General features: G+C 43.8%; 1 protein-coding gene across 1 annotated transcript in view; it reads right to left on the bottom strand.

Moving 5' to 3' along the window:
- The window catches only part of FHL5 (four and a half LIM domains 5), a 43,691-nt gene extending 37,752 nt beyond the window's left edge, over nucleotides 1–5,939 (bottom strand). Inside the window, exon 1 of the mRNA XM_018558806.1 lies at nucleotides 5,762–5,939. The gene's annotated coding sequence lies outside the window, so the exon portion shown is untranslated. The remainder of the gene's footprint in view (nucleotides 1–5,761) is intronic.
- Between the last annotated feature and the right edge of the window lie 4,099 nt (nucleotides 5,940–10,038).

The raw sequence follows: 10,038 nt of genomic DNA, 5'->3' as shown, positions 1-10,038 counted from the left end.
CAAGCCCCCCCATGTGATAGCAGTCAAAGTAAAGTTAAAAAAAAAACAAAACAGTTTTTAAAATTAAAATGAAATAAAATAAATCTAATAATAATAAAGAAAAATTTAAAAGTACCCCGCCCCCGCGAGCACGCGCGTCGCCACGTAAACACGCGTCGGGTGCGCCTACGCATGAAAACGACGAACGCGCTACACATGTTGGGTATCGCCGCGCACGCCGGAGTGAGAGCAATAATTCTAGGGCCAGTATTTTGGGGTATCTCTAAATTGATGACCTGTGGGGGCTTTTAAAGTGTCTTTTATTGACTTTTTGGGGTACTGCAGTTTTTCGCCGTTTCACGGTCGCACTCAATCTGTAAACTGGGCATGTTGGGTATCGTTTTACTCGTTGTAACCTCATCTTTTATATTTCATTAAAAAAATGGGTAATTTGTTGTGTTTTGGGGCATTTAATTAAATTTGTCACTAAATTTTGGGGTTTAATAAGGAGTTGCGCTAATATTGCGCAACATAAAAATTTTCAACTACCACCATTTTATTCTATAGGGTCTTGGCATTCAGAAAATATATAATGTTGGGGGGTTTTACGTCATTTTCAGGCCTAAAATGTGGAATATAACATGGGTGCAAAAATGGAAAAAAGGGCCTCAGTCATGAAGGGGTTAAGTAAAGCTTCTTCTCCACTCTACACAGCTCTGTTTGCTGTGCCAGAAAATGAGTGTCACTATTATTTCTAAATGGGACTAACCTGGCTGCTCCCATAATTGTATAAAACAGAAATGTTCTTTTAAAATATGTAGCTAATTTTTCTGTTCATAAAGTAATAGAAAGAAGAAACTGATCCTGTCACCCACCAGCAGTATCAGTTTAGTCTACTTCATTAAGCACCTAAAAGTGGTTATGAACTGATTGATTTTCCAGCCGACATTACAAAGATTTTCTAATTAGATACTATGATATTTACATGAATAGATAGAGAAAAATTATAAACAAACATTTCTGAGTCATTCAATTCTGTATCCTCGTTTAAAGAAACATTTATACTGGATACTTTAACTGTTCTTTATAAGGCTGAGCCCATGGAATTGTGTTTAACCACTTGCTAACCGGGGTGTTTAGACCCCCTTCCTGGCCATGCTATTTTTCAGTATTCAGCGCTGCGGTACTTTGACTGACATTTATTCCGTCATACAATGCTGTACTGAAATACACTTCATACCATTTTTTAGGGACAGATAGAGCTTTCTTGTGGTGGTATTTAATCACCACTGGGGGTTTAATTTTTTACTATATAATGAAAAGAGGACCAAGAATGTTGAAAAAAAACCCAGCTTTCCCGCGTTATGTTATGAAACAATTATTATTACCCAATTTTTTCGGTAAAATATAAAAGACGGGGTCACGTCGGGTAAATAGACACCAAACATGTCGAGCTTTAAAATTGTGTGTGCCCACAAAATCGCAAAAAAACACCATGCCTAAAATTGTCCATAGGCGACTCTTTAAAAGCTTTTACCGCTCATCAGTTTAGTGTTATCATTGATTGATGGGCCTAGACTTATTCCTCTCAATGCATTGTTCACGGCGATATGTAATGTGTGGCGCAATCGTTGCTTTTGCACGTAAGCGTGCCTGATGCGTATTTGCGTATAAAAGTGCATGTGCGTGCAGGCGAAATGAAACTATTTTTGGTGTTTGTTTTTTTAATATGAGACTTAAATTTTTTTTTAAAAAGCTTTTTTAAACTTTTTTTTTAAAACCTATTTTTTACACTTGATTGCTATCACATTGGGGGATAAAAAGCCCCCAATGTGATAGCTAGAAAAAAATGACAGGTGCTCTTAATGGAGACATCAGTGGTCCCCAAGACCCCTAATGTCACCTAGAGACCCCCAAAGAAGCTGATGAAGCAGAGATCTGCTTCTCCAGCTTCTTCTCTGGCTCCCAGCCAGAGAAATGACAACTTAAAGTCGGAAGTGATGTAAGAGAGAAGAAGGGGGAGAGATCAGCGGTGGGAAATGCTGATCTCTCCCCCTTCTCTCTTCGAGCAGCCACTGTGCCGGTCCTCTCAGTCCCGGGCACCGCAGGGGGGACAACGGTGCCCTGGATAACTGGCGGCAGCGAAGTGGGGGTGCACCATGCAAGGTCATACAAGCGATCGGCCGGCTATAGAATGCTTGAATGAGACCGCCGGTAACGGCTGTTGTCCTTCCTGGTGGGATTCTGTTCGTGCGAACGCAGAGAAAAAAAGACGTACATTTAAGTGACCCCGCCGGAAAGAATCCGCCGCCCGCCCGTAATTTTACGATGGGCGGACGGCAAGGGGTTAAAAGCAGTTGGTTGAGCTGTGAAAGAAATCCTTTGAAGTGAACATGTCATAACAGAAATATTGACCCTACCATGTACCATTATTATCGTCTTTAAAAAGTTGAGAGTTGCCTAGCTGTCATGCTTACTCTCTTCCTATCTACGCAATTCCTTACTGACCTCACCCATTTGTAGCCACCCAAAAAAAAATCACACAGCCATTTTACGCATGCCCTGAAACAATTGGTCACCGACTTCTGGAAGAGGAAGCAGACATTGAAAATGTAAAGACAAAGTTCCCTGGACACCATAAGAAGTGAAATAATGCAGTGGAAGCACTTTGGTGAATAATACATGTGGTCAAATTGCGCTAACAGTGGGAGAGACTGAAGATGCATGGTTAAATAAACCCTGATGCAGGGATCAGGAGTGTGTAACGTGCGGACTTCAGGTGTTAAGAGTGTGTAACACACGTAAAGTAGGGGTCAGGAGTGTGTAACACAGAACACAGGGAGTCAAGAGGGCATGGAGTAGAGCGCAGGAATCAGAAGAAGGTAACACATGGAATAAAGCGATCAGGCTCAATAAATGCATGGAGTACAGGGGTCATCTGTAGGTAACGTATGAAGTACAGGGGTCATCAGTAGATAACGCATGGAGTACAGGGGTCATCAGTAAGTAACACATGGAGTACAGGGAACATCAGTAGGTAACACATGGAGTACAGGGGTCATCAGAAGGTAACATATGGAGTTCAGGGGTCATCAGAAGGTAACACATGGAGTACAGGGGTCATCAGAAGGTAACACATGGAGTTCAGGGGTCATCAGAAGGTAACACATGGAGTTCAGGGGTCATCAGAAGGTAACACATGGAGTTCAGGGGTCATGAGTAGGGGACAGTAGCAAGTAATGCAGAGTTCAGAACTCAGTCATAAGTAACAAGGGGTTCAGTAGTAACGCAGGGTTCAGGGGTCAGTAGTAAGTGATGCAGGGTTCAGGGGTCAGTAGTACATCATGCAGAGTCCTAGAGGCAGCCATCACAGCATGTATAAAACTGGCTGTAGTTCATTGCCACTGAGGACACAGCCTGGGGACAGGCCTCTCAAAACAGGGACTGTCCCCAGGAAACAGGGACCAATGGTAAAATTACTGTAGTCCACCCAGAACACTCTCAGTCTGTGGTCACTTTAGTAGGTTTTTGCTGACAGGGTGCTTTAAACTTTTTTAATTTTTTAAGCAGTTACAGAATGGATGTGCAATTCCGTTCCACAGCTGGAGGGCTGGAGTTGCCCACCCCCGAGTTACAGCAACAGTTTTTTTTTCTTCCTTTTGAAATAAAGATGTAAAAATGGTTTGTCTCAACCCTCTATCTGCCACTTTTACTGGACAGCTTGGCCTAGTAAAGGAAGTTAAAAAACAACAGAAAATCTCCATCCACACTATCAGCATTGATGGATGAATATGCCGCTGTGTCCTTTGTATTATGACAGTGGCTCCCACAGCTGTCAGGACACCAAAACAGTGCTTATAGCTGACTGTGCTATGTGAATGAATAATAAGCTGATGTGCCGAAAAAATTGTGAAAACACTATTTCTAATATCATGAACCAAGTGACACTGCGCTAAAATAAATTAAAATAAAAAACTCCTTTGTGTTTGTGTTTTATTCATCCATTAAGTGTTAGCATGTGCGTGTCTAGGAGGAGGGATGCACGCACATGCTAACACTTAGACCCCGTTCACATATAGTGACATACCTTTGCAGCGGCCGGGATAGCGCGACTTTCGGGGCGACGTTCCAGCGACGATCCAGCGACGGTAGCGCGACCTTCTCCGTCGGGCTCCTTAGAAAAAAAGCAAAATCGCGCAAAATCCGCCGAAAAAAGGGTCCGGTAGAAGCGACTTGCGACCGCGACGAGCGACGCGCGACATGGAGTTAAGACAGCTCCATTGAATAGCATTGGCCGGCGACTTCTCGCGATATCGCGCGGCAAAAATGCGCGATATCGCGGCGGAAATCGCGCGACAAGTCGCTATATGTGAACGGGGCCTAAATGAATGAATGAAAAACAAACACAAAGGAGTTTATTATTTGAATTTATTTTAGCGCAGTGTCACTTGGCTTCAAGCACCCTTTCGTACCTGTGAAAATGCCCCGATACTGGCAGTTTACATTTTTAAACACAAGCGGCTGCTATAAGGTCCCACGCTTGCTGGGGACCTCACAGCAGCCTTGTGGTGCCCTTACGGCACCTGTTTACAGTGTCAGCCGGCCAAGCATCTCCTCCTCCTTCCCACCCGCACAGACATGGTGAGACCCGGCACTGCACTGGAAAGTCCCGCACCTGCCTGCACAGCCCTTTTAAGACCCGCAGCCGCCCGTAGAGCCCTGGTGAGACCTGTATCTGCCCGCTCAGCCATGGTGAGACCTGGCACAGCACTGGGGAGTCCAGCACCCACCCATACAGCCCTGGCGAGACCCGCACCTGCCCGTACTGCCCTGGTGAGACCCGCACGCAGCTCTGGTGAGACCTTGCAAGCAGCCCTGGTGAGACCCCGCAGAGCCCTGGTGAGACCCCGCAGAGCCCTGGTGAGACATCGCAGAGCCCTGGTGAGATCCTGAACAGCCTCATGAGATGCCGCACAGCCCTGCTGAGCAACACTTTAGTATTTGTAGTCCTCTAAAGCTGGTGGTATCCTGCATTGCTGCATAATGTATTGCTGGGATTTGTAGTCCTCTATAGCTGATGGTATTCTGCATTGCTATATATTGTACTGCTGGGATTTGTAGTCCCTCTACAGCTTTGAGTCAGTGGCAGAACTACCAGGGTTGCAGTAGTTGCAGCTGGGACCGGGTCCTGGCGCTCCACCACTGTCCTAAAATTATTAGTCTGTGTTGTTTTAAAAAAACATGACACAAAAAATCGGTAATCGAACTCGGTCTTGAAAAAATGGTATTGGTGCACCCCTAATTGTTAACCAGCTTAAGTGGTGAAAATAAAGGGAAAAAAGCCTAGAAAAATGTAATATATTCCAGTATACCAATTCTTGGATATGGATTTAAGAATTGGTATACTGGAATATAATAAAAAAAAAAATTTGGGGTTTAGATATATTTTAGGTATTAAAGAAGTAGAAATGTAAATGAGAAATATAAACAAATAACTAAAAGAACATACCATTTGCCATCTATAAAACAATAAATGTACTAGCCATCAATTGTAAGCATCATATTTTTTGCATCACAAAATAAATACAATGTATCAATATTGAATCCACCTAAAAAGCTTTCCAGTTGTCTGACAATCCCACAAGTATGAGCATTAAACATTTTTCTACTCCTAAATCATAAGCTGGTATACATCTTTCATGTTTTAGAGGAAGTCAGTGTACAGGTATCACAATTCCTTCTTTCCCTATAAACAAGCAGCATATTTTAGATAGATACTCACATCTGTCCTTCCTCTTAGACGAGCTGCTGAAGGCTTGTAGGGACGTTTCCCAGACACATACTGGAGTCTGTGAGCGGAGGTTCTGTAATTCAATTCTTGTCAGATTTTGGCTCTTGCGCAGACTTGGTCTCTCCAAACTTCTCCAAATGTCTGTCTTTCACACAGCAATAGCGGATGTTTATGTAGAGCTCCTAAACTTCCAAATGATAGAAAGTAACATAGATTTAATTAGGAATGTGAAGTTCAGCCTATTTCCTTTTAACCACAGCCAGGACCCAAAGGCTAACCTGAAGGAATGTCAGTGGCTATAGTAACCATTGGAATGTGTATCTGATGGTGGACATTTGTGCAATGGATGCAAAGCAAAACAGATACGACTCAGTGCTACTATCACTACAGTCTGATTAGCTTTCATTACATTTAAATGCTAAATTTTTTTTATTTGAAATATCCTTTTACTTTACAGCTTCATAATGAAATCCATGGATTAGATCAAATAAAACAGAGGCTGGAAAGCAAATTGCTATTTCCTGATGCATACTGATGTGACCACAGATCTAAACATTACATGTGCTTGTTTAAAGTTGTACGGTTACCTTCAGATTCCGAGCAAAGCTCGGCTGCTTTTACGAAAACAAAAGTTGTGTTTTGTGTGCGCACATTTATACTGATGTTAATAAGAGCCAAAAATAGAAAGTTGGGCTTTTGCAGACCCTGTATAAAAACTGGAGGCAATGAAAGAAGAACTCGGGGAGATATTTTTCGGTCTAGGGAGGAAAATAACTCACCTGATTCCCGGAGACGGCTTGCTCTTAGACCCCATTCACACTGAGCGACATGGATATCGCATGTTTTTCCACCCAATTTCGTGCTGAGTGGCTACAGCTACATCTGCAATATTAAGTGACATTGCACATTTTATCGCGCTATGTAGCGCGTTTTTTGGAGCGGGAATTTGTCGTTGCTACATTGGTCTGTAACCAATCAACAGCGATCTTGATGTGACATCATTCTTTCCTTCCATTTTGCAATGCAAATGTAACCCTTGCGCGACTTCGCCGATAATGCGTGATTTTGTGCGACACCATAGAGTCTATTGGAGCCGAATCGCGCGACATCCACTGAAAAAAGGGTCCTGTACGAGCGACGAGCTACAGGCGACATTGAGCTGTGAGATGTGAACAGCTCCATTGAAATGCATTGGACAAGCTACATAGAGTGATATCGCGCGGAAATATGCGCAATTTCGCTGCGGCAATTGCGCAATTAGCCGCTCGTGTGAACGGGGCCTAAGACCAGTCCCTGGAGCCTCTCTCTTTCACCTCTGCAGCAGACTAAGGTCTGTGAGTGACCATGTTCTATACACTGTGTATATGATGAGAGGACACCAAGGGACATACCATCCCTGCAGCGTAGGACTTTGTTATTTTACACCCTGGACTTAAAAGAGAACTATGGCCCAACCTTCATTGTCCGTAGTTCTCTTTAGGATCACAGGAAGGCATTTACTATGTCCTCCTGTGATCCAAAACAGCGCAGAGATACGCTGCGGCCAGGAAGGATACCAACATTATTGTCGCAATCCACCCCACCACCGGATTGACAGCTGGCTCTGCCTCCCCAGAGTCAGCGCTGGAGGAACGGAGAGGGAAGGGAGGAATCCTTGAAAGTCAACACCCTCTGCTGGGAGAAGATCAGGGTCAGCTGCAGTGTCACGCGTCAGCTCTAATTATGGGGATGAGTGTATTTAATTCTCCCCATAATTCTCCTTTAACCCTTGCAGTGCGGCGGTAGTTGGAGTTCTGCTTTAATAATTATTATGAATTCTTTAGTCATTTAGATTTCTATGGTGCTTTTCTTTGTGGGGACATGAAGTGTTTTTTATCTGCTGTTGTGGCACATGGTGAGGCAGCCATCTTGGGCAAACTCAGTAAAATATCATACTGGGGCCAGATTTATACAAGAGCCAATTAAGCTTCCAGGATGTCTTTGGAGTGTGGGAGGAAACCAGAGTACCCAGAGGAAACCTGCGCAAGCACAGGGAGAACATGAAAACGCCATGCAGATAGTGTCCCGGCTGCGATTCAAGAGGAAATAATCAGTGAACCCCTATAGTTCAGAACCACAAATCCCTTTTTTCAAGTGAAACTTGGAGAAAGCAAGGACACATCTGTTGTTATGGGAAACACACGTTCTTTACATTTGTTTAACCACCTGAAGACCAGCCGCTGACCGTTCTGCATGTTTATTGTTCTGGAAGGACGTACCTGTACAACCCCCCTGCTTGCTTGTGTGCACACGCCCTGTACACACAGAAGCTGCTGCTCCCTGTCATTAGACAATGGAGAGAGCAGCGACTATAGGCACAGAGCTGATCAAACGATTTTGATTGGTTATCACAGCGAACACATGGGAATGTTTACATTGCCAAGCCCTCCCCTTCCTTTTACAACAGAGCCCAGCCTGCAGTCTGGACACAAACTGCCGACCTTCCCCTGTTTATGGCTGGCTGACAGTGGATGCATTCCACCAAGGCCAGTGCATCTAGTGCAAGCTATAGCCAAGCACAGGTCGGCAATCAGGCTGTGTCCGGATCTCGTTCCTTTTCAGTCATTGGTTGCTAGGACCGCTGAGCAGTCCTAACAACCAGTGAAAATTGTCTGTCCTCTCCTGCGGCTCCAGTGTTGTAGTGCAGTCAATTGCATTGTGGCCAGGAGGTGCATTTGGGGTGCCATTCAAATGAGTGGCAATGAAACGCACCTGCCGCACTGTAACACGTGGTCAGTGCGTTGCGCGGTATCGTGCGTTAATCGGTTCAGCCCTCCACAGCTATCCCAGTTTCTCATGTGGCCCTTGAGAAAATGAATTGCCCACCCATGACTTAGTGCAAACTAGCTGCAGCAGCAGCACCAATAAAAATAAAGTTTAATAACATTATACTGCACATTAACCCTTTTAATTTTACACCCTCCCACTGTACATGACCTGTACATTTACCCCATTTCATCTCCACCCTCTCACTGTACATGACCTGTACATTTACCCCATTTCATCTCCACCCTCTCACTGTACATGACCTGTACATTTACCCCATTTTATCTCCACCCTCTCACTGTACATGACCTGTACATTAACCCCATTTCATCTCCACCCTCCCACTGTACATGACCTGTACATTAACCCCATTTCATCTCCACCCTCCCACTGTATGTGAACTGTACATTAACCCCATTTAGTCTCCAACCTCCCACTGTACATGACCTGTACATTTACCCCATTTCATCTCCACCCTCTCACTGTACATGAACTGTACATTAACCCCATTTCATCTCCACCCTCTCACTGTGCGTGACCTGTACATTAACCCCATTTCATCTCCACACTCCCACTGTACATGACCTGTACATTAACCCCATTTCATCTCCACCCTCTCACTGTACGTGACCTGTACAATAACCCCATTTCATCTCCACCCTCCCACTGTACATGACCTGTACAATAACCCCATTTCATCTCCACCCTCCCACTGTACATGACCTGTACATTAACCCCATTTCATCTCCACCCTCCCACTGTATGTGACCTCTACAACAATAACCTCTTCACCTTCTCCTCCCTCTGTGTATGCCTTGTACATTTATTGTATCGAGTGCACCATAACCAAGTTCCATATTGTAACCCCCTCAATATCGACATGTTTCTTTATTTCCCAAAAATTGCAGCAAAAAATCAGATCACCTTGCAATATCTACTTTTCAAAAAGGGGTCATTTTGTGAGTTTCGTACTGTTTTTATTTGGCCTTTTTTTAACTTACTGTATTTCTCTTTTTCCCCTTGTCTTAGTTCTATGTTTTTGTTTCTACGTGAAGTGGTTATTTCTAGTTAATCGCTTCAAGCAGTTGGAGCTGAGGGCCCCCTCCCCTGGTTAAGAAGAGAATTGCCTGATTTGACCTTTTGTTGGGGTCTATCAATAAGGTGAGCACCCCCTATATCTGGTGTGGTGCATGTGGTGAAGGAACAATAAAAATGCATCACTATTGCTGTATTTAGACATTTTCAGAGTTATGAAAATGTAAAGACTTTACACCTGATCGATTTTTATTCACTGACGTTTGTCACTGATTTTGTTGTTTTTTTTGTATTGCTCAATGTTGTAGCTCGGCAAATTTAGTTATGAATTTTTCACATATACGCACTCACAGTGGGTGTGCATTCCAGTGCCTTGTAGCTGTTAGTTTGCTTATTGGCGCAGTTCATTTATATATATATATATATTT

The sequence above is a fragment of the Nanorana parkeri genome, unplaced genomic scaffold, assembly GCF_000935625.1.
Source record: "Nanorana parkeri isolate BGI_ZX_2015 unplaced genomic scaffold, ASM93562v1 scaffold360, whole genome shotgun sequence".
Lineage (NCBI taxonomy): Eukaryota > Metazoa > Chordata > Amphibia > Anura > Dicroglossidae > Nanorana > Nanorana parkeri.
This window is presented reverse-complemented; position numbering and strand designations above follow the sequence as displayed.